Source organism: Prionailurus bengalensis, chromosome A1 (genome assembly GCF_016509475.1).
Source record: "Prionailurus bengalensis isolate Pbe53 chromosome A1, Fcat_Pben_1.1_paternal_pri, whole genome shotgun sequence".
NCBI classification, from domain to species: Eukaryota; Metazoa; Chordata; class Mammalia; order Carnivora; family Felidae; genus Prionailurus; species Prionailurus bengalensis.
This window is the reverse complement of record NC_057343.1, coordinates 42,782,650-42,809,224: the sequence shown is the minus strand read 5'-3', so window position 1 is coordinate 42,809,224 and position 26,575 is coordinate 42,782,650.

Below are 26,575 nucleotides of genomic sequence, written 5' to 3'. Positions count from 1 at the left end.
CAGCCAAACACATCATTCGTCTGAATTTTTTAAACAAATTCCAGTAAAGCTACAGACGTGTAAGCATATGGTCTGCCACTGAGATTATCACAGGTGATAGCTTTACAAGTGTCCCACTTGTAAGTTAGCTGTGTCCCAATGTAAGTTATCATCTTTCCAGTCAGGACACTCATGCACCCCTTTCCACTTTCTTATAGCAATGCCTTGCCACATGATTTGCTTTTTGTTTAGTAGCATCTCACTTCCAGTTATGCTTTATTGTACTTTTAAGGACAAAGTTGATTACAAATAAACCACAAAATACACTAGTCTAAAAAGGAGTTATTTCTCTCACACATGCAGTTTGGGAGTGGTTCAGACTGAAAAGCATCATGCCTCTGTGACGTCCCTTCTATGAGGAAACCCAGGTTCTTTCCATTCATTGTCCTTTCTTCCCCTACGTAATTGATTTAATCTTTATGTTATTTGCAAAAGAAGTTATTTGCAAGACATGTCTTGGCCTATGGAAATAAAAACATCTCATTGAGGCAAGCAACCTCCTTTTGAGCAAGACAATCAAATGTTACACAAATTACATCTACTATCCATACTCCATTAGAGAGAACTTGGTCCCTTGGCCACACTTACCTGCAGAGAACCCTCCAGACAGATTCCTCTTCACTGAGGGACTTGGAAAGGGGAATTTCTGGAGTGTTGTCGGCAGATGTATTCCAGCTGTCATGTTTTTGTTTATTTTTTTCAAATATTGCCTCTGTTGCAAAGAGTTATTTTGTCTAAGACAAGCCCCATCCAGGACAACCTGTATGCAATGACTAGTACATGTAGGGATATAGCGTCTGGCTCCCTCACAAAAATTGAGGACCACTCTGAAAGCCCATTCAATTTTCAAAGCCACAATGGGCTCAGGCAACGCTGGGTTGAAGCATGGCTTCTCTGACTGCTCTTATTTCCTTCTCTGCTTCCACAGGCATTGATCCCAAGGACCTTCCTCAACAAACATCCTGCATACTAAACTCCAACTCAAAGCCAGCTTCCTGAGGAACCCAATAATCAACAATGATAAAGTATTTCATTTAATTAATGCATATATAAATTTATCTTTCTATAATTTAGCTAGCCACATCAAAGCAAATATAACAGATATCCCTATACATGCCTTCCACCTCATTCAAACTTTCCATCAATATAGAAATTTTTCCCAAATAAGGAAGTTATCCCCTATCCTTGTCTTTGTGACTATAGTATCAAATTGAATAAAGAGAAGGAGGAAACTACATAGCTTTAAATATTTTAGTGTATATTCTCATGGGTCCTTAACAACCTATTTATTATATCTGTATTCAAAAGCTACTACCTGATAGGAGTAACCAGCCTGCCTCTCATCACTTCATTCCAAATTCATGTCAATTTAGTAGGCAACGGTAATACTCTGACCCTCTCTGCTTCTATTTGTAAGTACTAGTTTTCGTTTAAATGGTTCATGCCAAAGCCAATACATCATATATCACTAGAGAATAAGGAAGTCTTTCGTCAGCCTCGTAAGCGATGCTTGTAAAAGAAAGAAATGCGCACAGAGGAAAGAACATGAGGTCTATGAGGGCTCACAAGACAAGGAGGATTTAGCTTGCTCCTTCCCATTGTTGAGGACAAATGAATAGGGGAGAATGAGAGAGGTCCAGGTGGGCACAGGGGTGACTTTCCTTCTGGCCAGGGGAAAGATGTTCCCAGAACAGGGGGAAAAACAAAAGTGAATTCACTCCTGCTAGTTGGAAGATAAGACTTCATTCTGAATAGCCTGTGTCATATTTATCCTCCCATTACATTTTTTGAGACAAATGAAGGCCAAAAATTTAATACATTCTACATTACATAAATTACCGCAGTGTGTTTTGCTGTTTTGACCTTTTCAACATTCCTTCTATAATTTGATTGGGCAGCTATCATACTTGCTTTCTGTTTACAACATTTAACCTGAAAGGAAGAGAGATATTGAGCCAAACAAGGAAAATACTAAAATAACACAGAGACTTAATTAGAGGTATAATGTGCTGCAAGTCAGGGGACCAAAATGCCAGCAAGTCTGGAACTGCCTTGTGAATTTCTTGACTGACAGAAGCAGCAAGAGAAGTGAAAGTGATAAGTAAAATGAGGACAACCAAAACCAATTATTGGTATTATTTAAAGGTCATTTACATTAGAATTTTCTCTAGTATATTAGATGCAATAATAAAAGTGTTTCAAAAATAAATTCACAACTGAGGAATGTAAAATGTACTGAATTTACAATAAAATAGCTTTAAATAAGATTTGGCAGAATGGATCCAATCCATCAGGTGGCATTTCTTGAGCATCTAGAATGTATAACATGTTGGGCTGGGAACTGAGCACAAAAAAGTATATTACATATTTCAAACAGCTTACAATCTCCAGCTGAAGTTGCAGACAATGAATGTGTACTGACACAAATCCATACAAGTGAGTGATTTTCCCCACGGGCTTTCAGCAACCTGAATGAAGAAGTAGCAGCAATAGACAGTTGGATTGATTGAGGGTTGAACTTTGCCAGTCCATGTAACAGAAAGATTAAGGAAAAAGGAAGTTGGGGTTGCTTGTAAGATGGTGGTTTTAGTGAGTTCTAGGAGTATGATGAATGGAATATACTATGTGAGGTAGGGGAGGAAAGACACAGTGGACAGTTAAGAGAATATAAGGTGTTGTAAAGGAGGAAGCAGAGATTAATTTGGAAACAAGTGTGGTAGAAATGCCGTGAAACTAGTGCCTACATTTCTGACGTTGAACAAGAAAGACAGGGATTTGAGGCATCATAGCAGTAGCTGATTTTACCTTTGTGAATTCTCTCTCAGAGAAAGAATTATGAGAAAGGTAACTACATCAGAGTATGTGAATCTTAATTTTTGAAAGATAATTTAAACATAAACTAATAAGAAAACTGTCTTTAACCCATCCAAAAGCCCTAATTGCATTCTATGTTTTAATTAGATAGCTTATATCTTTAATTTATTATAATCCACTAGATGTGCAATGCCTGCTGTTGTGAAATAGGACTCTAAAAAGTATAAAAATGAGTATAAAATTAGTTCTGTCCAATATACCAATACCCTGACATTCAAATTAGTACTACTTTTCAAAGTACCCTAAGTCTAGAACCCAAAATGGTACATGGTTGAATGATTTTAAATTTCCTTGGTTGATGATATTTCTAAATCATTGATTTATGATTCTTATGTAAACCAAAACAGGTGCATGCTTTAAAAAATAAGACATAAATTAAAAAAAGAATCAATATTTTCTAGATTTGCCGGCCAGGAATTTTAATGTTCCAAACTTCTGAAAATAATACAAATTATATTCTAGTATTTTATAATATTGCATGGTAGTAGTGTAAGTACTCTGAAGGTCTTTCTACCAAAAAAAAAAAAAAAACACCCCCCCCCAAAAAAAAACAAAAAAACAAAAAAACACAAACCCCAAATTCCTAGTTAAAACTGACAATATTGTGTGCTAGCAGGCTTTCAAGAGGTACAGGCAATCTCTATAAATCCTATTCTCAAAAGATGGGAGTTAAGATTCCTTTTCTCAGAAGATGGAGAAGATATACTTTCCCTTATTTTACCCTCTAATTATATCTAAAGTCTTGGACATTACAGATAACAAAAACATAAGGATTATCTGAAAATGTAGAGAGAAAAAACTAGCTAGAGACCAGGGGACCCAAGGAACAACAGGTGGTATGTTCTTAGGGTTTCCTTTTTGCCTCATATATCCATGATTTCGCGGTGAAGAAGTCAACAACCCAGAATACCAATTGTTGCAGATAAATTTAAGAAAGCCTGTTCTAGCTAAAAGAGCAAGAAATGTGCAAGATGGCAAGACAGTACTGTTAAACATTAACTGCTCTACACCAACAAAATACCACAGGAAGCAAAGAAAAACTGTGGTCCCATCTGGAAGAGTGAAGGCTTAGTCAGGACCTTGACTTTCACTCTTGCCAGGAACTGACAAGACAGAAACTTCTTGCCAGTGTGGTGTCAGAGAAAACTAAGTAGTAAGCTAGAACTTTGTCCCTGCTAGTGCTAACATTCACCCCCCACCCCCACCACTCCACGTCACCCCCACTGCCTAGCAATAGCAAGGTCCTACTCCTCTTCACTGCTAGGAAAAGTCAAATGGGAATTTTAGAGCTAAAATATACAACATGCAAGATAAAAAACTCAGTGGATGGACTCAACAGCAGAGTGGAGAGTATAGAGGAAAAATCGGTGAATTTGAAGATAGTACAGTAGAAATTATCCAATCTGAGAAAACAGAGAAAATAAGGGGGAAAAAAAAGAAGAGAGTATCAGTGACCTGTGTGACTATAAAAATTTAATATTTATGTCATCAGAATTCCAAAAAGTGAGGAGGAAGAGGCTGAAAAGAAACCTGAAGAAATAATGTCTGAAAACTTCTCAAATTTGACAAAAGACCTAGACTTACAGATACAAGAAACTGAGGGAAACACACACACACATACACACACGCACATACACACCAAGACACATGATGATCCAACTCTGAAAATTCATGATAAAGAAAAGTCTTGAAAACAGCAAGAGTGAAATAACACTTTTCCTACAGATGTAAAGCAACTAGAATATCAGGTTTTTCATTGGAAATCACGCAGGTCAAGAGGCAGTGGGATGACATTTTTCAAGTGCTGATAGAAGGGAAATGTTGGGCATCTGGGTGTCTCAGTCAGTTAAGTGTCCAACTTCAGCTCAGGTCATGATCTTGCAGTTCATGAGTTCGAGTCACCCCATGTTGGGCCCTGTGCTGACAGCTCAGAGCCTGGAGCCTGCTTCTAATTCTGTGTCTCCCTCTCTCTCTGCCCCACCCCCACTCACACTCTGTCTCTCTCAAAAATAAATAAACAGGGGCGCCTGGGTGGCGCAGTCGGTTAAGCGTCCGACTTCAGCCAGGTCACGATCTCGCGGTCCGGGAGTTCGAGCCCCGCGTCAGGCTCTGGGCCGATGGCTCAGAGCCTGGAGCCTGTTTCCGATTCTGTGTCTCCCTCTCTCTCTGCCCCTCCCCCATTCATGCTCTGTCTCTCTCTGTCCCAAAAATAAATTAAAAATAAATAAATAAATAAATAAAATAAATAAATAAACATTAAAAAAATACAAAGAAAAAAAAAGAAAGGAAATGTCAACACAGAATTCTATATCCAGAGAAAATTTTCTTTAAGAATGAAGGGGGTATTGGGGCGCCTGGGTGGCTCAGTTGGTTAGGCTTCCGACTTCAGCTCAGGTCATGATCTCGCAGTTTGTTGGTTTGAGCCCTGCATTGGGCTCTGTGCTGACAGCTCGGAGCCTGGAGCCTGCTTTGGATTCTGTGTCTCCTTCTCTCTCTGCTCCTCTGCTACTCATGCTTTCTCTCTGTCTCTCAAAAATAAAATAAAAAACATTAAAAAATAAATTAAAAAAAGAATGAAGGGGGTATTAAGACATTTTCATATGAAGAAAATTCAGGAGAATTTATCACCACCCTAAAGATTGGCTAAAGGAGGTTGTCTTTTTTTTTTTTAACTTTATTTGTTTATCGACAGAGAGAGAGAGAGAGAGAGAGAAAGTGCAAGCAGGAGAGGGACAGCAAGAGAAAGGGGAGAGAGCGAGAATCCCTAGCAGGCTCCACACTGATAACACAGAGCCTGACACGGGGCTGAATTCCAATAACCCTGAGATCATGACCTGAGATACAGTCAGACACTCAACTGACTGAGCCACCCAGGTACCCCTAAAGGAGGTTGTCTTAAGAGAAAAGAAGTGATACAAGAACTCTTAGAACATTTGGAAGAAAGAAATAGCAGAAAGAATAAAATAGAGGCAAACACGATACTTTTTTCTTCTCTTCAGGGTTACAAATTTTGTTTGATGGTTGAAGCAAAAATTTAACACTGTTTTGGTTATAAGTGTACATAGGAAAGAATTTTAAGGCAATTGTATTATGAACAAGTGGGGCAAAAGAGCAGAATGATAGGTTTCTACATTTCACTCTAGCTGGCAAAATGTCAGAATGAATCTACAGTGATAGGCTCTGTACGTGTTATGGAATACTATAGAGATACACTCAAAACAATCTCACCAACAATATATGAGAATTCTAGTTGTTCCACATTCTTTTTGTCTATTAGCATATGCCAGTCTCTTTAATTTTAGCCATTCTAGTGGGTGTGAAATTGTTCTCTTGATTTCAATTTATATTTCTCTAGTAACTAATAAGTTTATGCCTTGTCTTTTGTTTTCTATACCATATATCACGATAAGCAGTGATATTTAATTTGGATGAAACACAATTTATCATTTTACCATTTTATGCCATCTTGCCTTTTGAGTTCTCATAAGAAATCATTGCCTAATCCAAGATAATGAAGGTATTTTCCTATGTTTTATTCTACAAACTTTGTAGTTTCAAGTTTTTACATCTATATCTAGAATCATACTCGAATTAGTTGTTATGTGTTGTATGAAGTAGAGAGCAAGATTCATTTTTAATAGATTTTTCAAATTCTTCCAGTAACATTTGTTAAAAAGTCTTCTCTAGTCTCCATTGAATTGCTTTTGGTTCCTCTGTTCAACCCCAATTAAGTCTATTAATCAACTTTCTATTCTGTTCCATTTAACTATTTTCTTTCCTGTAACAATACTCAATGGTTCTGAACACTTAACTTTTACAGTAAATATTGAAATAAGGTAGCATGAGTCTCTCAGCTTTCTTTTCAGTCAACATTGTTTACTTTTCTAGGCCCTTTACATTTTCTTAAATATTTCAACAACTGTTTGTCAATTTTTCCCAACAACTCTGTTGGGGTTTGGACTGAAAATGTGTTCATTTAGGGGCACCTGGGTGGCTCAGTTGGTTAAGTGTCTGACTTCAGCTCAGGTCATGATCTAATGGTTCATGAGCTTGAGCCTCACATCCAGTTCTGTGTTGACAGCTCAGGGCCTGGAGCCTGCTTCGGATTCTGTGTCTCCCTCCCTTCCCTGCTCATGTTTTTTTTTTTTCTCTCTCTCTTTCTTTCAAAAATAAAAAATAAACACTAAAAAAAAGAAAAAAAAATTGTTTGTTTGGTTGGTTGGGCGTCTGATTTGGCAGGTCATGTTCTCACAGTTAGTGGTTTGAGCCTCACATCAGGCTCTGTGCTGACAGCTCAGAGCCTGGAGCCTGCTTCCGATTCTGTGTCTCCCTCTTTCTCTGCCCATCTGCTGTTAGCACTCTGTCTTTCTCTCAAAAATAAATAAACATTTAGATATCCTTAATTTCTCAGCATTTTTTGTTTAGCGATTTTGTTTTTTAGTTTTTGTTATGGTGGTCCTCACATTTTTTGTTAAAATTTTCCTAATATTTTAAGGTTTATGATGCTATTGTGTCTTAGTCAATTATTAAAATAATAACAACATCAACTCAAGAGCAACAGCAATAATAAAATACTAACAGACCTTGAGTTAGGCATTTGCTATAGAAAAAATTTTTAAGCTTATTTATTGATTTTGAAAGAGAGAGAGAGTGAGTACGAGCAGAGGAGGGACAGAGAGGGGGAGAGAGAGAGAGAGAGACAGAGAGAATCCCAAATAAGCTCCTCACTGCCAGCACAGAGCCAGAGGTGGGGCTTGAACTCACAAACCCTGAGATCATGACCTGAGCCAAAATACAGAGTTGGAAGCTTAACCAACTGAGCCACCCAGGTGCCCCTAGAAATATTTTTTGATAATGGGTTATCTTATTTCTTTACCCTCCTTGAGGATGGATTATATGAAAAAAAAAAATGAGAATAAAACATTTCATTTGCAAATAATGCAATTGAATAAACCAAGACAAATATTTCTAGAAGAAAGTTGCTTTAGGAAAGCAAAAAAATAAAAAAATAAAATTTATAGCAACAGACAAAATTGTATTATGAAAAGGCACTGGTTTATTTAATGGTCAAAAGACTAGTATTCTGGGCTATGCTGTTGCACTAATTAGCTATATGACCTTGAGCAAATTATGTAATCTCTTTTGTCTCTTGACTTCAATTTTCCACATCTGAAAAATAAAAAGGATAAGTTAAATGATCCTTTGGTTCCTCGCAGTTTTAAAGGCACTCTATTTTCAAAGATCACTAAACCACAAAGTGAATATTGCTATTTAGAAGTTCAGGGAAATTATTGTATATGTTCCTTCTGTAGAGGTGGAGTGGCATCGTGGAAATATTTATGCTTTGAAGACCTGGTTTATGGCTTGAATTGTGCTCATCCATAAAAGATATACTGACGTCCTAGCTCCCAGCACCTTAGAATATGACCTTATTTGGAAACAGATTCACTGTAGGTGCAATTAGTTTGGTGAAGATGAAGTAATACTGGAGTAGGGTGGACCCCTGATCCAATATGACTGGTATCCTTATAAGAAGACAGTCATGTACCTACAGAGACCCACAAGGAGAATGTCAAGTGAACAGAGAGGCAGAGATTGGAATTATGTAGTTGCAAGCAAAGGAACACGAAGATTATCAGCAAACCACCAAAATCTAGGAAGAGGCAAGGAAGAATTCCACTACAGATCTCAAAGGAAGCATAGCCCAACTGACACACTAATTTTCTACTTCCAGCCTCCAAAACTCTTAGTTTTCAGAACTCGAGAAAATCAAGCTAATCAGTTTGTGTTAGTTACAGCAGCCCTAGCAAACTAATCTTTATGGAATACAGATTTTTATATTAATTCTGTGGTTTCCAGTATATATGACTGTGGTACTTAACCTGTATGAGTTTTAGTCTCTTCCGATGCAAATTTTGGAGAGTGAAATCTACTTCATAGTTTTGTCTTGTGAATCAAATTAGAGAATCTATAAAAGTGACTCAAATACTCTCACACCATAGCAAGCATTCAACAATTTCATTCCTTATAATTTATATCACTGCTGTTTGAACTGTGGGAGAAATGTCGTTAAATGTGGATCCCTTAGCCCCACCCCAATTTTACCAGCTAAAATTTCTGGGAGTATGTTTTATGAATTTATATTTTTAACTTGTTCCTAAGGTGATCTTTGTCTACTTCAGCCAGTCTACTTCTAGTTCTATTTTGGGGTGCCACTTATTTCAATAAGAATGGTTTCATTATTGATCTAAAAACTCCTTATATCTGTAATATGGAGTTATTGCTTTCAAATTTAAAGCACTCTTAACAACTAGAATTGTTTTCTTGACTTTATTATCCCTTTTAAAGAAAATCTATCTTCCCCCGGACAGTAGTTTGTATACATTATTTCGTAAACTGGGGTTTTCAACCAAAATTCTGAAGTTTGCATATCAAATAAAAATCTTAAAAAACAGTGTTTCAAAGTTTCTAATGGTCCATCAAAAGAACCAAGAACAGTTTATTTAAAAAGACTATGTGGGGCGCCTGGGTGGTTCAGTCAGTTGAGCGTCCAACTTCGGCTCAGGTCATGATCTCACAGTCCGTGAGTTCGAGCCCCACATCGGGCTCTGTGCTGACAGCTCAGAGCCTGGAACCTGCTTCAGAGTCTGTGTCTCCCTCTCTCTCTGACCCTCCCCTTTCATGCTCTGTCTCTCTCTGTTTCAAAAATAAATAAAACATTAAAAAAATTTAAAAAAATAAAAAAATAAAAAAAAATAAAAAGACTATGAAGTGGGTGCCTGGATGGCTCAGTCGGTTAAGCCTCTGACTCTTGGTTTCAGCTCACGTCAGGATCTCAGGGTTCCTGAGTTTAAATCCTGTGTGGCCACATCTCACGTTCTGCACTGGCAATGTGAAACCTTTTTGGGATCCTCTCTCTCCCTCTCTCTCTGCCCCTCCCCTGCTCGCTCTCTCTCTCTCTCTCTCTCTCTCTCTCTCAATATAAATAAATAAACTTAAAGAAAAAAAATAAGACTATGAGGGGCACCTGGGTGGCTCCATTGGTTGAATGTCCAGCTCTTGATTTCAGCACAGGTCATTATCTTTCAGTTTGTGAGACTGAGCTCCTGGGTCATTGACTCTGCACTGACAGTGCAGAGCCTGCTTGGTGTTCTTTCTCTCCCTCCCTCTTTGCTGGTCCCTCACTCCCTCTCTCTTTCTCAGAATAAATAAATAAAATTTTTAAAAATAAATAAAAATCAAAGAGACTATGAAATAAATTTGGTTACATGCATTTCACAGATTTGAATTTGTAGCTTCATTGACATTTTCTCGGAAATTTTTGTACTGTCACAATAATCTTTATATTCTTAAAGGTTTTTATTAAAGTTTCTAAATTTTGTGGGTGTGTGTCTTATTTAACTTTCTTTATCAGCTTAATAACTGATTCTATCTGAGGTGATGATGGGGGGTCAGTTCATTGTGCCTGTTATAAATTATATTTTTAGAATTTGTATTTTTATTGAATTATGGAAAAGCATATAAATGGCATAGACCCAAAAGCAATTTTTGAAAAGATGAAAGTTAGTGATAAAAACAGTCATATAAATATTACAGTCAAGACTTGTCATAAATAAGTAGTGAGATAGATGCCAATACTGATGTAGATTATGACTCTGTGTGAGCCGGAGAAAATAAAACTGAATATGATAATTTTACACAAATAGACTAAAATGATTGAAAAGTCATAGGATTGGAAAGTGGATTATATTACACTAGCAATTCATTAACTCAAGTTTCAATATGTTATAATTTATGAAAATTTATAATTTTCAAAGTAATTTTAATTTTGGTAGACTAATCACATTTTTTTCTAGAACAAATACTCAATATTAATTCCACTGTATTTTGACAAATTTATCATGGTTTAGGTACCAAAATTAAGGACATATCAAAATGTCCATAACAAACAAACAAAATATAAAGAGGAACTCATAAAATATTAGAAAAACACACAATCATATTAGAACACACTATTTCAATGCATTTATAATAAACATTACCCTTGGAGAGAACACAAAATGGAGAACTAGCAAAATTCCTTTATCAATGAAAATATAAATGGTAGCAGATACCACATTTTACATTTTAATTAGACCACTGATGTGCAGAATATGAATCAGCTCTTGGCATATATGATTATTAGGTAGAAGCGTTCAATGATTTATAGTCAATTCTCATTATTCCCAGATTCTATATTTGTGAATTAATCTACTTCTTAAAAGTTATTTGTGGGGCGCCTGGGTGGCGCAGTCGGTTAAGCGTCCGACTTCAGCCAGGTCACGATCTCACGGTCCGTGAGTTCGAGCCCCGCGTTGGGCTCTGGGCTGATGGCTCAGAGCCTGGAGCCTGTTTCCGATTCTGTGTCTCCCTTCTCTCTCTGCCCCTCCCCCGTTCATTCTCTGTCTCTCTCTGTCCCAAAAATAAATAAATGTTGAAAAAAAAAGTTATTTGTGACCTCAAAATTAATACTTATGGTTCTTTCTCGGTCATTTGTGAACATGCTCACAGCAGCAAAAAAGTTGGGTCACCTGGCATCCACATTCTCAGCTGAGCTGATAGGAGTAGCAGCCCCACCTTCTTGTTTCTGCTGTCACACAGAGATGGCTGGAAAATGGTAACAGTAGCTGGTAGTGAAGGAAAGTGCAAGAGGCTCCCACTCAGGGATGAGGACTGAATTCTAACGTTGGCACCTGTTCGTGGAGAGGTCTTAAGTCACTTAACATTCCCGAACCCCATTTTCTCTTTTACACGAGAAAAAAAACGAGAGAGAGAACCAACCAGGAGGAGTTGTTTTTAGGATTTAAGATTATGATCTATGTGAGTTATGTATATATCTATATGTTACATACTTCCCCTGGGACAATGGTCTCGTGTTTGTGAATTCAGTGTTTGGCAACTTTCTAGAAGATAACTACTGTGCATAACAAGAATTAACTGTACACATCTACCACTGAAAAGCTGTAAGAAGGGAGAAAACACATACACGATTTTGTGATCAACTATATAGATCGCAAAGATGTGTTGTATGGAGCAAGTATCTTCCAATTTAATATGGAAGGTTGGACACATGAGTTTTTAATTGTTCCCCAAACCCACTAAAATAATAGTTAAGAGATAAAAATGTAGATACACGGAAGGAGGAGAGAATAGACAAGATAGGTGCATAAATTTTGGGAGATTGAAGATATATGATTTGAAGTAATGGATTAGAGAAGAGAAGGCTGAAAGTATCAGAGCAATAAAGGCAAATCATCTTCCTTTCAGTAAGAGGTCCCCTCTCTAATCAACAAGATAGAAGGAACCTGAGTCCCTGGACAGTCTCTAGGAGTAAAGCTACTATTCATTTTGGACAGTCTTCTAGTCTGCTGGCTGTCTATGGAGAGGGGAAGAGCTGGCTGAAAGGAATAGTATCTCCAGGTCCCTTTCCCCATTCCAGCAGGAGACGGGAAGTTGATTCTCTTGAGAGACTGAATCAAAAATACTCTGAATAAGAGGAATTAGGACTTAGCTGAGGGCAGGGGTAAAGCACCACACTCAAATAGCAGATATTGACTAAAACTTTTAAACTTAAAACTGTACAATTCTAGTCTTTCTCTAGGTCTATATATCAGGCTTCTCATATAAAAAATTAGAAGACTCCTCTCTGAGGAAATGATAAACCAAAGAGTAAAATCGACAAAGGTTGATAGGTAGGTGTCTCTTAAGAAAATGGTAAAGTCTACGATTTGATAAGAACCCTGTGAACACTAAGCTTTTAGTTAACTTTTTAACATTTACTTCTAAATTTAATGTGGCAGCCAAGGAAAAAAAATACCACAAACAGAGGATAACAAAGCAAACAAACAAAATAGAAAGAGGAACTCATAAAATATTAAAAAACACACAAAAAAGCAATGTTTTTGATCTGAAATTAATATTACCCATATTAGTTATCTAGTGATGATTGATAGATTATCTTAAAGTTTAGTGGCTTAAAACAACAATAAGCCACTACACTAATAACAACAATGATAAATGGGTGATGGGAGTCAAGAGGCACAAACTTCTAGCTATAAAAAAATAAGCAGATCATTGGGATATAATGTACATCATGGCAGCTCTAATTAATAATACTGTATTGCATGTTTGAAAGTAAGAGAGTAAATCTTTAAAGTTTTTACAAGAAAAAAAATTCCATAATTACATATGGTGATAATGTTAACTAAACTTATTGTGATGATCATTTCCCAATATATATAATTTGAATCATCATGTTGTACACCTGAAACTAATATAATAGTGTGTGTCACTTATATCTCAATTAAAAAATGAATGAAGCTTCCAGCTGATTTCTAGTTCAAAATGGCAAAGAGGTCGCACACCTGTCTCCTCCTTTTCTCCATAAATACTAATGAAATAACACTCAAAAACACAAAGAGTGCAGTGCTGAGAGTAGTAAGAGGGAATTCTTCGGTATAACAGAAAATCTGGAAAAAATAAACATTGGCTATCTTCCACAGTTTCTTTGGGTTAGGAGTTTGGGAACAGTTTAGCAATGTGGTTCTGGTGCAGGATTTCTCATGGTGTAACAGTTAAGATGTCTGAAACTTCAATCTTCTTTATATATATATATATATATATATATATATATATATATATATATATGAAATTTATTGACAAATTGGTTTCCATACAACACCCAGTGCTCATCCCAAAAGGTGCCCTCCTCAATACCCATCACCCACCCTCTCCTCCCTCCCACCCCCCCATCTACCCTCAGTTTGTTCTCAGTTTTTAACAGTCTCTTATGCTTTGGCTCTCTCCCACTCTAACCTCTTTTTTTTTTTCCTTCCCCTCCCCCATGGGTTCCTATTAAGTTTCTCAGGATCCACATAAGAGTGAAAACAGATGGTATCTGTCTTTCTCTGTATGGCTTATTTCACTTAGCATCACACTCTCCAGTTCCATCCACGTTGCTACAAAAGGCCATATTTCATTTTTTGTCATTGCCACGTAGTACTCCATTGTGTATATAAACCACAATTTCTTTATCCATTCATCAGTTGATGGACATTTAGGCTCTTTCCACAATTTGGCTATTGTTGAGAGTGCTGCTATGAACATTGGGGTACAAGTGGCCCTATGCATCAGTACTCCTGTATCCCTTGGATAAATTCCTAGCAGTGCTATTGCTGGGTCATAGGGTAGGTCTATTTTTAATGTTCTGAGGAACCTCCACACTGCTTTCCAGAGCGGCTGCACCAATTTGCATTCCCACCAACAGTGCAAGAGGGTTCCCGTTTCTCCACATCCTCTCCAGCATCTATAGTCTCCTGATTTGTTCATTTTGGCCACTCTGACTGGCGTGAGGTGATACCTGAGTGTGGTTTTGATTTGTATTTCCCTGATAAGGAGCGACGCTGAACATCTTTTCATGTGCCTGTTGGCCATCTGGATGTCTTCTTTAGAAGAAGTGTCTATTCATGTTTTCTGCCCATTTCTTCACTGGGTTATTTGTTTTTTGGGTGTGGAGTTTGGTGAGCTCTTTATAGATTTTAGATACTAGCCCTTTGTCCGATATGTCATTTGCAAATATCTTTTCCCATTCCGTTGGTTGCCTTTTAGTTTTGTTGGTTGTTTCCTTTGCTGTGCAGAAGCTTTTTATCTTCATAAGGTCCCAGTAATTCACTTTTGCTTTTAACTCCCTTGCCTTTGGGGATGTGTCGAGTAAGAGATTGCTACGGCTGAGGTCAGAGAGGTCTTTTCCTGCTTTCTCCTCTAAGGTTTTGATGGTTTCCTGTCTCACATTTAGGTCCTTTATCCATTTTGAGTTTATTTTTGTGAATGGTGTGAGAAAGTGGTCTAGTTTCAACCTTCTGCATGTTGCTGTCCAGTTCTCCCAGCACCATTTGTTAAAGAGGCTGTCTTTTTTCCATTGGATGTTCTTTCCTGCTTTGTCAAAGATGAGTTGGCCATACATTTGTGGGTCTAGTTCTGGGGTTTCTATTCTATTCCATTGGTCTGTGTGTCTGTTTTTGTGCCATGAAACTTCAATCTTCTAAAAGCTTGAATGAGGCTACAAGACTGCTTTACTTGGTTGGCAGGTTGGTGTTAACTTTTGACAAGAAGCCTCAGTTTCTCCCCCTGTAGGTTCTCTCCCTAGGGCTCCTTGAATGTTCTTATGACACTGGTGGCTGGTGTCCCCCAGAGCAAGTAGTCCAAGAGAAGCCAACACAGAAACGACAAGGTCTTTTAAGGCATAGCCTCAAAAGTCATAAAGTCACTTCCTCACAGTATTGTATTTGTCATACTGGCTAATCATTATTCATTGTAGAGAGGTCTACATAAGGGTATGGATACCAGAAGACAAGGATCATCAGAGTCCATTTTGGAGAATGTCTACTGTATCATCTGTAAGAGAAAAAAGTAAATATCAAGTTAAAGAAAAAAGAACAGCATACTCCAAAAAGGAACTCTCTAAAAATAAATTATTAGAAATTAAAATTTAATGCAAATACTAAGGGTCCAATGGAAATTTTAAAATAAATTTCAGGAATTAAAATTTTAAAACATTTCCCGATGTTAGAACTAAAAGGAAAATAATTGGAAAGTTTGAAATACATGAGTATTGCGACAAATCGTCTAGAAAGCTGCCTAACAAGAATTCCTCCCATCTCTGTATATTCGTGAAACTCCTTTTGTCATGTTATGGAGTCCACTTCCACTCACTTTGAATATAGGCTGGCTCTGAGATTTGCTTCGATCAACAGAATTTGGGAGCAGGAAGATCAAGAATAGTAAGGTGGGGGAAAAATCGATTTCCAAGCTGGCTATTGATTTTCAATTAATAAAACATTCAGTTGCTTGTTTATGTAAGACATTCTGAAGAGGGTATGAAACTACCCATATGCCCACAGGCATATGAAAATGTCACATGATGTGCAATATTGGGAGAAGTAAGAGCAAGTATTTATCTGCTATCTCCTCCTCACATACTATCTTTTAGGGCTTGAAGTTCACCTCATGAAGTATGAACTTTCCTACAATCCTAGGTTGTTATTGATGCCACTGGACAGTAGTTACTAGGGAAGTCAGAGCCCACCACCAGCACTGCTACCCAGCAGGGAGGTTCTTTATTTGACCCTGGAAATAGTGAGCTATGAGAATATCTAGGCATTCAATAGGGCAAGACTCGACTGCTGCAGATGATTTGCTGTCTCCACAGCAGGTGCAGTGGAGGCCAGGCTATCACTTCTAGGACCCCTGAGACAGCTAGTGGTGTTAGGAGATTAGGGGGACAATAGTGGCAGCTAAGTATCTCCATTTTGTAAGATCTCAGTTCGAGAGGCAAATGGGACTTAGCAAATTCGTTGGGAGTTCACATAAATTAGGTTTCATCCCTTGTACCAATCAGATTTGCTCACATTCTCCATTAACAATATGAAAGTAAGATTGCCATGCTACTTCACCAAGAATGGAGGTACAAATCCAGTCACTCAGCTGGTTGATTCTAAAAAGTATGTCAGAGGGTTAGCAAACTATGCTATAGTTGCTATTGCTGCAGCTGCTCCCAAGCTTTCATTGATATTCCTCTTCCAAATTCTAGATTCATCACCCCATTCTGTTTTGACCAGTATTTCACCTTGCCTAGTGAAGTAATGAAGTGACTGAGATCTTCATATGTGAAGGTTCTGAGTGTGGCTTTCTTGCTTGTGTCTGGCTGAATTTGCTGCATATACACAACAAGTAATGTCACTTTGAAATTCATCCATTCCATACATCTTCTTTCCTGCACCTATTGTGCAGAAGTACCTCCAGCTTCTCTTGGTACTCAGGGTTAACAATACTAGGCAATCGAGTAATTCTTTCTTTGCCTGTTAATCCCCTGGAATAAGAAACCCTCTTATAGTTTCCTCTGGTGGAAATCACTCCCATACTAAACAGAACCTCTGTTTCAGCAACTATATATGTATTTTAGAGAAAGCCTGTACAAATTCTATAAGTTGATTACTGGAAGCTATGACAAGGGAATCAATTCTATTTCTTATTCTTGTTGCCCAAAACTTTCAAGGATACAGCTCCACATATCAGCTCATGTACCATCTCCAAGAGGACAGTGCATTCAAATTCATATTTTCCAAAATGGCCACAATACTATCTTCCCTTCACCAATGTTCTTCTAAAATGTAACCTTGCCAGTCCCACCTCAGAAGGTGGGGTGCCCACCTCCTTCAATTTTATGGAGTGTTGAAGTTCCCACATGTGTCTTTTAGAACACCTGGTGTGAGAATGCTCCCTTCTCAAACCTAGACACCAAACCCAAGCTATGAACCTCAGCTGAGCTCCTGACATCAGCAGTTAGTCATGTGAGTGAGCTATCAGTCCCATCAAGCCTTCTATACCCCAACTACAAGTCAGCCCCAATATGTGACTTAAGCTCTCTACAAACCTCCAATGAGGACATTCCAGGTGAGCTTAGTCAACCAATAGAAGAGTGAGGAATAATTTATTTAAAACACTTAGTTTAAGGGCAGTTATAGCAACAGCTGGCCAGAATAGTGCCCCAAACTCTTCAAGGTGGTAACACCAAGTTGATAACTGAGTTGAGACTTCAATAGGCCATTTCATCATTCTATGGGAACAATCATTTTGAATAACAGAAAACATTGCAAGATAAAAAAATCTCATGGTAATACACCCATTGTCATAAGTCATTCCCATTATATACGCCCCCTTAGAGACATTGCTGGGTAGAATATTATGTTATTGGATCAGGGATTCTAAAAGTCATGGCCATCAAATGGTGAAGTTGGCAGTAGTAGGGAAGGCAAACCTCTAACCACAATGTGTATCAATTTCAGTGAACGGAATCTCTGTTCTCTCCAACATAGAAGGTACACAGTATAATCTACCCAAACTAGCTGATTTCCCTGATAACAATGCCATATTGAAAAGCTAGCACTGTTCTTTACTTTAGGGGTTGGATATTCTGCCATAGCTAATTTAACCTCAGTAACAGGCAACCTACAATTTTTGACAAATACATAGCTTCCAGCCGTGCCACCACCATAGCTACTCTATTCATAGGGCCATTTTGTGGGTGTTGGAGTGGCTGAGGAAAGCTAACATGCACAGTATAGGTCATATGTTACCTAGTTTTTGAAAGCCTGTTCTTCAGTAAAAACACACTGGTAGGCATGTATCAGACAAAAATCCTCATGCTTTATGCTCTCTCCCATAAGTCCATCCCATATAACTCTTCTCTAGACATCCTTCTCCTGAGTCTTCCATTCTTATTCCCTTCCAGTCATTATCCACTACACAGCATTTTATGTATAGCCATATATTAGATGACACTTCCATATGAAATGGATAACTGAGTACTTTGCTCACAACTTTGTCCCCTGGCATGATTAATTTTACTAGTATCTTTCAGGGCACCTATAAATGAGGGTATAACATGGCAGCAGCTTTTCTCCTGATAATTCCAACACAGTGTGGTGGTGTTTCAGTGAGCCAGGCCTAAATCTTTTCTTCCTTCATCAATTGGTCAAAAGTTACCCTCCATAAGGACATAGTTGTGAGTAGAAGGATAAACATCAGATAAACAAAAGTAAGTGACAAGGGAGTCTGGGCCATCTGTTCATTTAATTTACTTGTGCTTTCTGAAATCTGCTTCAGCCTACTCTTAAATGTGTCACTTCTATTAAATATTTGATTGCTATAGCACCTGCCTAACCTTAGGACTAGCTGAATTCAAAATAAGTTACTTCATGGTGGAAAGTTCTGGTTATATAATCTCTTGGTGTTCTTTGGTCACATCTGCAGACAAAAGCAATTGCTTAGATAAAAGCAGTTTTTGGCATGTGCAGACAAACTATACTTTTCAAACAGAGGATAATTCTGTCATGGTGTGTGTGGCTTTGCTCCAGGACCCTTTGTGATTATTCCATATCCAGAGATCCAACACAGCATTCATATCACAGATTCCTCTAGCATACATCGGTCAATGGATGAAATGGCTACAACAGCAGGGCAGTCTGCACTGAAGACCGGATCTTTGAACTTCATTCAATACTGACAGCATTCAGAAACTTCTGATCAATGGTTTGGAGCTATATTTTCAAATGCTGTGTGTGTTGTATCAATAATGCAAAGAGATTTATCAAGTACGATGGCTCTTTGTTAGTGATATATAGTTCTGTGAGCAGCAACACCTTTTCTTTAATTTAATGCAGGATATCCTGAATGCCCCAGATCTCTAAACCCCTAAAAATGCCCCTAACAGGTCTATGGTTCATATGGGTTTATTATTTCACTGTCATTATTTCACTGTCATGACTCTCACTTGGCTATACGACACCTGTTGAGGCTATAAAAACAAAACCAAAAAACAAATAGAGAACTCCAAAAACTTTCTGGCAATTCTACCAATCCTATAATCAGATCTCTGGTCTGATTTTCAATAGAATCTGCCTAGTGACTGCAGAGGATAAAAGTCTTTTTCAAATCTACCACAGAAGCTCTTTGGCTTTGACAGGCTACCTTAAGTTGACAATTTACTTTTAACAAAGTCTGCAAGGCATTAAAAAGGTCATATTACATGATTAAATGTTCAGCATTGGCCTTGTACTGATCAACTGCACTTGCCATACACTTGCACCTTATGTGAAATGTGACTGATGTCATTGAGTGCAAAGGGTTATCAATATCCCACTTATCACAAGAAGCACGGTCCTATTTTATTCAAATAGTGTTAAGTCTACAGCCTCAAGAACCATCCTGCAGATTGACTTTTTTAGGGCCAGGGCCAGTCAATTGTTTCAGCCCGAGTTCCTCTGAAATTGTGGCTTTAACTGAGGCTTGCATATCAATGCATTGTTGGTGGGTGAAACCCCAGCTGGTGAGAGTGAGGTGAAAATGAATGTGGAACAAGGTTGGAGAGAAAGCAAATGCAATGTTTGTCATGAACCTGGTCTAGTCTCACAAGGTATCGTTTGTGGGTGGACTTGGACTTTGGAGCTACTGCAACTCTTATTGCAGTGGAATAATGGAGACCGCCTCGTCCTGAACCCAAGACAGAGAGATGGGGCAGCGAGCAATGGTAGAGGTTTAGTGATAAGACAGCATCCTGGATTGGTTAAACCACAGAGAAGGCACTATGGGAAACTAGTGAATTGGTCCCAATGACATAAATTATAAAGCATAAATTCTGAACACTGCTCTTGAAATTATATTTTGTTTGTTAGATTATTCACGCTCATTAATGTTAGTAATTAGTATCATTTTCTTCAGGTATTCTGTATACCAGACATTTGCAAGAATTTTCTTTAATCTTTACTGTAAGTATCATATAAAATCTCCACTTTAGAGATGCCATAACTGAAAGTAAGAGACATGAAATAATGCCCCATTATCAGATAATTAGAGTTTGTGATTCCAACCTAGTTCTGAGTCTGAATCCCATGTTTGCTTTTACTGTACTGTGACAACTCGGTAAAATCAAATTGCTGTTTGTCCATTGCTTTACAGTATAAAAAAGTCATGAATTTTGTCCCCTTTAAAACTTACAGAATGATATAGATTATTACTCTTATTATACAATCAAGAAATCTGAAGCTCAGAGAAGGTAAACATTGTACCTAAGTTCACATTCCTGGAGGGCATAAAGTTAAGGAAATATTTGCATCATCAATATGAAAATTCAGTAAACCATCACAAGAACTCCAAGAAACACAGAAATACTTTAAAAATGTGGCTCAACTTTACATTATGTATCACATTTGTCAATGTTCACTCCACTGCACATCTGGCTGCTAATTTGATTATTTTTCCCCCTTGAAAAAGGAAGACAAAATTCTATGAAGAAGGGCCATAATGTGGACTCCACTTAGAAAACATTTCTACTAATGGAAAAACAGAAAAATACAGTAACTCATAATGTTTAAGAATTTCTGTAAATCTTTTCCAGTAATTGATCAGTTTGCTTTTCCTGAATTGATAGAACATTCTAGCAGTCCTAGGATAGTCTGTGCCATTATATAGGTGCTTTTAGGGTTCATAGTGAGGCTCTCAAGTATGAATATGTGCAGCAGAGGAAGACAGACCTGGGATCTAAAACTTCATACAGCCTTTTATAACTGTGAGACCTAGGTGAAGTCAGGGAATCTTTCCCACATCAGTTTTCTAATATGCAAAATGGAGATTTCTAACTGATGTGTAAAATACATGATTTTCAGTGAGCTCAGTAGATGCCTAGTTCCAGATTCCTTAATATCTGGCAGTCCTATGGCTTAATTTCAATACCTTAAATTCCTATTTTATTATGTATATATTTCAGGAAAGGTAGGGTATTTATTCATTTTACTATCCCTCTTGTATAGTCCTATAAAGTTGGACACTAATAAGGTTAATTTTCAGTTGCTAATTAATCTGAAAATGCTAAATACCCACGTGAATTAAATCCTTGTTTTCATCATGAGTCACTCACTAAAAATGAAGAGCTATTTAAGGTGGTGTAAAACACTGATTAATTATCTATCAAAAATAAGAGTTCAGGCATATTCAAATTCTTTGCATTGCAATAGCAGACGGTGTTTAACTTCTATCACTAAGTCATTTTAGGATTGAGGATGTGGAAAAATGAGCTCCTAACTGTGAGAAAGGGGTAACATGACACAAGAGAATGACCCTCTTCCCCATTTTTGTGACAGCATGCAAAGTGTGTTGCTGTGAAGTGAACAAACAAAATCACATATGGGGAGAGGCAACAGCTGTCTCCATAAAGTCTTTGGCCTCCCGCTGCCCTCCATCCTAGAGGCAGACGAGGTGGTTGATGCCTGCCCACCATGCTATACTTTATTGCTTCATTGACTGTGTTGCAAATGCTGACAACAGTTTACCAGCCACAAAGAAATTATTTGATTTACTCAAGTTCTTTTGCTACCATTCCAGAGTCTTGCATGTCCTTGGTTAAATGGTGCCCTTGTAAAATTGCAAGGCAAAAAATAAACTGTTTTCCCCTTAACCAAATAGATATAGTGCTGTGATGTGAAATTACTGAAAAAAAATGTGATTTGGGGAAATTACAGTTCCTTGTTTAGTATGTATTTTGCATGCCCTACAGCCTTCCCTAACCAGTAGCTCCCAATTTCATTTAAATTGTAATGATTTCCTTTAAGGACAATTAAGTTGCCTAAGAGCAGTGCATGCATACTAATGCGGCAGAGGCAAGACTCAGTGTAGAAGAGAGTAATAACTGTTTATTAATATGATAATTAAGTGTTAATGCTTAGCAACCTAATGATATCTGTTAAATAACTTACATTTTGGAACCAAATCCTGGCAAATGGAATTCTATTAAAAAATAACAAAATGCAGTGAATATAAAAATAAATGATGCTAATCTGCCATTAAATCACATATATTTTCTGATTTGCATCTCATATGAGAGAAGTCCTCTATTCTCTCTTTTCTACCAAATGTGTGAAACCAACGTAATTATCCATGCCCATTTTAGAGTTTTTTTGGCATGTGGATGTTTAGATATATTCAAAGGAAGAAGTAATAAAAAGTGGAGATGAAGATAAATACCATTTTAGAATATTCTTTTCAAACCTATCCTTTCAAAAGTATACATTTCTTAGGTTTTTACCAGATTCTAAAATAAGAAAATAAAACACCCAAAATGTGACATTCAAAATTTTAATACTTTCTATGGGTCCTCATTCTCCAGTTTCAAATCATCTTTCATTTTTGCATAGACTATTCCATAAATAATGAATATTTCCAATATCCCCGGTATTATCTGAATTATTTTCTCTTTTTAAACCTTACTTTAAAATTGTTAAACGCATATCTTTAATTCTTCATTATCAGTACACTTTTAGTGACATACACACTTGAGAGTGTAGCCATCCATTCTTAAATTAACAGTTTTAATCAATGTTAAATACTGGGAAAACAAGTAGAAATTGTCATTGTTCTTGCAAAATGGGTAACAAGGAAAATTTGTTCTACAACTGTAGGTCACTCTTCTATATAAATAAAATGAACAAACCTCTTAGGAGTTGCTTCCTTTTGGAGTTGTCAAATACTTCTTAGGTAATAATGAGACACACCATTAACTTATCTATCTATCTATTTATTTATTTTCTTTTCAAATTTTTATTTATATTCTAGTTAGTTAACATACAGTGCAATATTGGTTTCAGGAGTAGGATTCAATGATTCATCATTTACATGCCACACCCAGAAACAACACTATCTTATCCATTGAGTGTTTTTTGGACTTGATCTAAAATCTGAACCCAAGAATCAAAGAAAGAAAATATCCCATCCAAAGCCAGAGTCCTGAAATTCCATTCTTTCTTGCTCTCTCTCAGATTGCACTCTCTGCTTTCACTGCTAGTCAGTGGTAAAGCGTATACAAACTAACTGTAAAATCCTTTGAAAGAGGATAAAAAGCCAGGTGAACTTTCCTGAGAGTGACATGTATGAATGTTGACAGAAGTAAGGAGAAGTCAAATGCTTTTAGCTGATCAAATAAAAATGAGAACTAGGAACACTCATTGGATTTAATCACAAAAAACTCCTTGATGGCCTTTAAAGGGCAATATTTCTAAAGTATTAGGAGCTAGGTCAAGACTACAATGGTTTGGGGCTTCTTGGTGGCTCAGTTGGTTAAGCATCCATCTCTTGACTCTTCATTTCAACTCAGGTCATGATCTCAAGGTTCATGGGATCAAGCCTCACATTGGGCTCTGCACTGACAATGCGAAACCTGCTTGGGATTCTCTCTCTCCCCCTCTCTCTCTGCCCCTGTTCTGCTCTCTCTCTCAACATAAATAAATAAGTATATATTTTTAAAAAGCTCACAATGGTCTGAAGTGTGAACTGCATTAAAGTACCATAAAATCAAAACAAAAAATAATTTTCAGATGGCACTTACAGATGGCAGCTATACTTGCTGAGAGTAGCATAATGTATAGAATTGTCAAATCACCATGTTGTACACCTGAAACTAATGTGACATTGCGTGTCAACTATACTTCAATTAAAAAAGTATAATTTTCACAAAGCTTGGCTATAAAGGGAGGAAGAGATAGAATGTGTTAAAGAAAGAATATAAAATTGAGGACTGTTTTAAAGGTATAGTATATGTTTACTTAAATATGTTTAGATGTTAAAGAAATAGAGATTGCAAATTAACAGTAAAGGAGTAAAAAATAACTTCACAAGTTCTCTGAAAAAGTTAGAGGAGATGATACTGAGAGCACAACTATAGATATTGGCCTTGAATCCTAACCAAGAGTACTTATGAAGTGGTTGTATTTATATTTGTGAAGGCAGGAATCTCTTACCAAATCACCTGTAATTTCTCAGTGAAATAAATTAAAATAAAAAGCACTGCTATTTAATCTTTTCTTTACTACAAGTAGTTTTATAGTTGGTGTATTTCTCTTCACAACATTAGATAGTGGAGTTTTCAAAATATAGCCTTCAATGGCACACGTGTTATTATTCTCCTTTAGTGTGCAGACCTCTCAACCTCGAAGGTTGTAGCTGATCTAGTTAGTCTTCCCTGTCTCCAACTTCTGGCTCAAGTTATTGTCTTGTGTCTCTCTTTGAATCTCTAGGGTAATGAGGAATTCTTTCCTATTTGGCCCCAGTTTCATCCCTTTGGCTTCTGGTCAAAATTAGACTGGTATACTGCCCAAACTTGGCTGATATCCATAACAGTAAGAGGAGAAGGCCTCTGTCTCTTGGCTAACTCTCCTATTCAGACAGTGGCATAGGTTCTGCTCTTTCCATTAAAGTATGCTAGATACTCTGTTTTTCTACTTTTTCTGCCTGACTTTTGCTATTCCTGTGTCTTATCTTTTGTAAAGTGTAATCAAGAAAAAAAATGCAGACAGAATAAGAAGATCGTTTTTGTTGCAAGTGCTAGTAGCTCTTTATGTTGAAGAGTTTGGAGTTTCATTAACATTCCAAGATCTTGGAAGGCTCTTGTTACCTAATACAAGTCTCCTGAGCAACAAGTAAGGGAATAGGATCCACAGCTCTAGAAGAAGAGATTAATAGTTTGTTTAATTTGGAGTCAAAATGATCTCTTATTTGATTTTATGACTGAATAGAGTAGAATTTGTATATAAGGGCTAGTCATGTGATAGTAGTAAAAATAACACATTCCAAACATGTTTCTAAGCAAAGTTCTGCAGGGCGTCAAACTCAAGTCAGGAAAAGCTAGAAGATTTAGAGGTCTGAATGGAAATACAGCACATTACCAAATTTTCCTTGTTAACCTAATGAACAAACACGTGTCATGGTTCGGGGTTGGGTAAATTGGTATCCAACAGTGAGTTTACTAAGAGATTCTAAGTGTGCACAAGAAATTTCTCCCTCAATGCCAGATGTTTATATTTATTGTATTTTGCTTAATCAGATTTCCTAATATAACTGCGTCAGAGTGCTTATAAGAGCACTTACATTTTGAAAATTGTTTGGCAATAGTATCTTGTCTAAAATTCAGGGTTAAAATGCCACTATCACCCTTAAATGAAAGAAAATTTCTAAAATGCTCAATAATATGCAAATTTTAAAAAAATCTAAATTTTAGATGAGAGAAGCTGGGCACTAGAGGGAGTAGATTAGGCAAAATCCTGAGGCAAAATGATAGAAATGAAATAAAGAAATACTGGATGTTGAAGAAATTTGCCCACACCAAGCTGACGGTGGCTCAGCTGTGAGCTATTAGTTAGGACGAGCGGGCAGGTGCTCCTTGTAAGTTTCCCCACACAGGATAGTGTTTGGTAAACCCCACCTCAGGGCCTCCATCCCAGGTGAAGCGAATGGAATCTAGGGGCGGGGCACTCCTTACAACTAGGCTCCAATCAGGAACTGAGAAAGGGAAAGGAAGCGGAAGTGGGTGGGTGGGATTGCAGGCACTGGAGAGCTATATCTTGACTTTGAAAAGGGAGACTTCAGTCTTTGGAATGCTTGAATCCCAGATCTTCAGGAGCCTCTGTTATTGTTGCTTCCTTCGTAAGGTGAGTAGGCTTTGTTTTTGCCTTCTGTCTTTTGCCTCCTTTTATAGTATTTCTCTAATTTTGAAAGCAAACTCTCTGCAAGGAAAGCACTGATTGGTGTGATGGCAGAGGGCTTGCCATGTTTTTCTCTAACCCTTAGTATTACTTGAAAAGGAGATGCTAATTCCTAAGACACAGTGCTGTGGTTAATATTTACTAAAATAGCAATATAGACATAGCTGGCATAGTGCACTGTGCATAATGGAAACTCACTAAAGGAGAACTATTAATGCTTGTGAATTTGTAGCTGCTAATGACATATTTTAGTCATTTTCATGACTTTTCTCTATGAATATGAATTGCATTGTCTTTTCCCTGAAAATATTTAAGAATGCGATTATCATAGTTGCTACAGCTGTTTTTCCTACTATTACAATTTTTCAGTCAGTTGTCAATGTGACTAAATTTTATAGAATGGAATGCTTAAGATGGTGCATAACCATAATTAAGAAATCTTTCTTTGATCAATAGGAAAAACTGTAAGGTATGGTTGACAAAACCTAGAATGTCCAAAAAGCACCTGGAAAATTTGGTAAAGAATACCAGTCCCTCTC